The following is a 5,168-nucleotide window of genomic DNA, read 5'->3' as shown; positions in this document are numbered from 1 at the left end:
AAACTTTCAAGATTGAATGTGATGCCTCAGGAATAGGAATTGGAGTTGTGTTAACTCAAAATGGGTGTTCCATAGCCTATTTCAGTGAGAAACTAAATGGAGCTACCCTAAACTACCCAACGTATGACAAGGAAATGTATGCGCTGATCCGAGCGTTGAAAACATGGCAACACTACCTATGGCCCAATGAGTTTGTCATTCACACCGATCATGAGGCTTTGAAACACCTTAAGGGAAAAAATAAACTAAACAAGAGGCATGCCAAGTGGGTAGCGTTTCTTGAATCATTCCCTTATGTGATCAAGTATAAGAAAGGTAAGGAGAATGTTGTAGCTGATGCATTGTTAAGAAGGTACGCGCTTCTTAATAATTTAGACTCTAAATTACTTGGTTTTGCGTATCTAAAAGAGTTGTATGAAACTAATGTTAATTTTGGTGAAGTGTATAAGGCTTATGAAAAGGGAGCCTTCGAGAAGTTTTATAGTTATGATGGATATCTATTTTAAGAAGGTAAGTTGTGCATACCTCAAGGATCCGTTAGGGAAATACTTGTGAATGAGGCCATAGTGCCTCATGGGGCATTTTGGAGTAACCAAGACCTTGGTCATGCTCCATGAGCACTTCTTTTGGCCAAAGATGAAACGCAATGTGGAAAGGGTGTGTGAACGATGTGTTTCTTACAAGAAGGCCAAATCACGCATCAAAACCCATAGATTGTACAAACCCTACCCATTCTCGAAGAGCCTTGGGTTGATATTTCCATGGATTTTGTATTAGGTCTTCCTAGAACTAAGAGTGGAAATGACTCAATCTTTGTAGTTGTTGATCATTTTTTCAAAAATGGCTCATTTTATTGCTTGTTATAAAACTGATGATGCCTTGAATGTAGCAAAATGGTTCAGCTTTCGGGCCGGGGTTGTGGATGTTCAGGATTGCTGACGCCCCTTTTGACATGGAATTGCTAATGCCTTTGCTCTTCCGAGAGCAAATATGACTTGTCATAGATCCTAAATCATGGCATGTAATCTGACTCACACGCTAACTCTGGAACGATAATCGATTCGCAAGAAGGTATATTATCACAACAATTTTCCCACATTTTGATATATTCCAAGAAGAAGACCGGCCAATGTGTATTCGCTTGCTGTAAGTCGATTTTGTGCTCTTCATCGAGCACCTCAGGTGCCACAGGAATCGGTTGTTAGAATCTAAATTGCTGCAACATGTTATCCGTCTGGTGCATCTCGACGATAGCGTAGTTGACCAATGGGACCCTAACTTGCTAGATGTTCGGATTCTATAGGAATTCATCCGGAATTAATTCCCGAATTGCTAGATCCTCATATGATGTCTATTGAAACTATATGAACATGATAAAAATATTAGTTATATACATAATACTAAATACTAAACACGAAATCGACTATGTTATGTATATATAGTTCAAAATGACATATATACACTTACATGCACTTCCGACCGTTGGTCTAATAGAAGTTGTATATCTTCAAGAGCAATAGGTATTCCCTTGTAACTCGCCAAATGGTTTCACCTATTTAAATAATATTTTAGTATAAAATTATATTTTAAATCTATGTAATAATTGTAAAATCTAATATAAATTTTACCTAGTTAAGAGTGGGAATGTATACGGGTGGTTCACTCGAGGATGTAAAAATGGAAAGTGAAACCAAGCCCATGATTGTAGTAGTGAGAGGCAACCTCTAATTTTGATTTTATTTGGTTGTGTCGTTTGGCACATCTCCTGGTACATTGTCAAAAACAAAGTAGACCCCCAACTGAGTTCGCTAGCTGCTCTAAAATCGACGAGTTTCAGTAGCCACCTCAGATGTACGAGATTTCGTGACTTGTCCGGCATCAGATACCTCCGAGGATCTCAAGGATGTATGCCCGAGTGTATCGTATTCTTTCTACTTTAGTCGAATCATCCCCTAGCTCCAAGAATGTGTCTCATAACCAGCCCATCTCGATTCGACCTCCGTAAATATTATCCAAAATCGCACCTAAAAGATCGTAGCATATGGCTCCCCAATCAGTATATTGAGCGGACTCGATAAGTACGGACCCATCCACCGGTAACCCCAATTGTAACTGCACGTCCTCCAAACTAATGGTACACTCCCTGTATGGAAGATGAAATGTGTGCGTTTCGGGTATCCACCTCTCTACGAACGCGCAGATGAGTTTTGGGTCAAATTTGCACCCTCGGCCTATATTGGCCACGTGCCAAAAACCCACTTCCCTAAAGTAATTTTCTATCAACGGTGATAGAGGACCAGACATATTACGAATATAACATTGTAACACCCGATCTACTGACTGGTATAAAAAATTATATAAAAATATTAATTAAATTACATAAATGAAAAAAAACATATTAAAAATTTGAAATTAACCCTTACGATTTTCATTTGGTCGACGGAGATATGTTTATTATCGAGAAAAATTAATTGTTAGGCCATTGCTAACACGATCAAATTTCTTCAAAATTATAAAAAAATAATACTAATTTAGAAAAAATATTAAAACTTAGAGAGCTTTTTTGAGAAATTTAGAGAGAAATTTGGAAGAAATGTAATTTGGAGGAAATTTTGTGTGAAAAAAATGGGTAGGGGGTTTGATAATTTCTTTTCATGACCGTTGGCCCCAACGATCAAATTTTTAAATGACAGTTGAGGCAAAAACACAGGCTAAAATGTGCCCAGTAAGCGCGCTTTTGCCATGTCAGCAAAAGCGCTTCCACGTCAGCGCATTTTTGCTGACATGGCAAAAGCACTCCTACGAGAAGGCAATTTTCTGAAATTTCTCCTTAAAACGCTTCCACGTAGGCGCATTTTAGGTTTTTTGGCCCATTTCGATAAACAATTTTTTAAATGGCCCATTTCTATAAATAATGTTAAAAATGGGTCTTTTTTTTAATAAGATGCCCAATTAGTATTAATTTATGTTATGGAGCTATTGGAGTATACTAAATAACAAAAAAAAAGGTGTGTGGGACTTTTTTAATGTTATGGATAAGTATTAACATGGTTCATTAATAATTAATGATAAATTAAAAGGTTAATCATTAGTGTTTTTCTTCTTTTCTTGGTTTTTTTTTTTTTGCCAAAAAGGTTCATCAATGGTTAATAACAAAATAAATACAACCCTTTTGAGTTTCTCCATCCTTTATTAATAAACTGCCTAAATCCTCGAAAGTCGCCACTAACGATGAACAAAGAACATGAAGAAGTTCAATCTGAATCCGACATCATTCGTGGAGATGTCTTAGAATCGATTTTCTGTCATGTTCCGCTTATCCATCTGGTTCCTGTTTGCCACCTTTCGAAATCATGGAACCGCGCCCTCTTCTCCTCTCTCCGCCACTTCAACAAGCCCAAACCATGGCTCATTGTCCACTCTCAGACCTCACGCCCTCCTTACACCACCGCCGCCTCTTCCGTCGCTTACGACCCGCGCTCCAACCTTTGGCTCCGAATCAACCACCACCCACCCGTCGAATACGTCTCGGATCTCCGTTCATCCAACTCCACGCTGCTTTACATGTTGTCTATCTCGAAATTCTCCTTCTCTTTCGACCCTCTCCGTTTGACTTGGCACCAAGCTGACCCACCCCTCGTGTGGCGGACCGACCCCGTTGTCGCTATGCTGGACCGCCGTCATATCGTGGTCGCTGGCGGCGCCTACGATTTCGAAGATGATCCACTCTCGGTGGAAATCTACGACCTCGAAACTCGCAAATGGGACACCTGTGAGTCAATGCCGGCAATCTTCGAACACTGCAGCTTCCATGTGGCTCTCTATCGCCGCCAATACAAAAACATTATATGCTATGGAACAAGCTTCAGGCATTACGTGTTCCTTTGACCCGATATCCAGGATCTGGTTGGGTCCGTTCGATCTCCGACATGATCCGAACATTTACTTTTCAGTTATTGGAATATCCGGGGACAACTTGATCATGTTGGGGTTACTCGGAAATTCGGAGAATGTTAAAGACATCAAAATCTGGGAACTAAAGGGTGAATCATTGGAGTTATTTAAGGAAATCGGAGCGATGCCAAAAGAGTTAGTGGAAAAGCTGAAAGGGGAACATGCAAGTTTAAGCTCAATAAAAGTAAGTTTAACGGGTGATGTTCTATGCATATACAACCCCGAAGAGCCAGAGGAATTGGTGGTTTGTGAGATTGACGGCCGCCGAAGGGTTTCCCGGTGGGGAAGTTTGAAGAAATCGACGGTGAATGACGGGGGTAGGGTGACAGAGAGAGCGGTGCTTACGTGCGCCGATGTCAGTTTGGGTGATTTACGAAAAGCTATGAAGTCCGGGAAAGGGAGTTTCAATACTGTTAATAACGGAATTTTACAGTGAGTTTTTTTGTATTTTTTTTATCATGCGTTCAACTGCAGTTATTGTTGATGGATTTGTTAATTTCCTCAAATATAAAATAATAATAAAGATATAATTAAAATTCTACTTGAAGGATGTATTAAACAACTAAAAATATTTGATTGACTAATTATTATCATTTTATCTTAGGTTAACTAAAATTAATCAAAGTGATTAAAAATAAGAAAAAATGGTTAAAAATCTTGCATTACCAAAGTAACTTAAGATTGCTAAAATTGAGATTTTAATTGAAAAACTGTAATTACCATCCAAGTAATTAGATTGTAATTTTTAAGTTATATTTAGTACTATAAATTGTAATTATACAGTTACATAGTTTATATTTTAAAAATATTAATTATTATAAAAATTATTAGTATGTTAAATAATTTCTAAACAAGTAACAAAAGTTAAAATCAAATTATCGTATATATCATGTTAGTCTAAAAGGTAGTTAATGATACGATCACCTAATAGAAAATAAAAGAAAAATAAAAATCATATGTAATTTTTATCTAATTATTCTAGAGCATATTTGTTTAGTTATTCCTTCTTTAATATTTAACATGTGTTCCTTATCATCATTTGTTAGTATTTGACCAAGTTCATTATCAACTGAATTTGAATATGCACCATTAACATTATCAAAATCCCTTTTTCCATGTACTATTTGATGTATGTATCATTTCAATTCCACCTATGATTCAAATTATGAAATATGCAACATGCTAATACGATCCATCATTGTTTTTTTATGCTA

The 5,168-nt window shown here is 37.3% G+C and overlaps 1 pseudogene; it reads left to right on the top strand.

Moving 5' to 3' along the window:
• The first annotated feature begins 3,133 nt into the window (after positions 1 to 3,133).
• On the top strand, positions 3,134 to 4,495 carry LOC105766013 (F-box/kelch-repeat protein At1g23390-like; annotated as a pseudogene).
• The last annotated feature ends 673 nt before the right edge of the window (positions 4,496 to 5,168 follow it).

Source organism: Gossypium raimondii, chromosome 5 (assembly GCF_025698545.1).
Source record: "Gossypium raimondii isolate GPD5lz chromosome 5, ASM2569854v1, whole genome shotgun sequence".
NCBI lineage: Eukaryota > Viridiplantae > Streptophyta > Magnoliopsida > Malvales > Malvaceae > Gossypium > Gossypium raimondii.
This window is presented reverse-complemented; position numbering and strand designations above follow the sequence as displayed.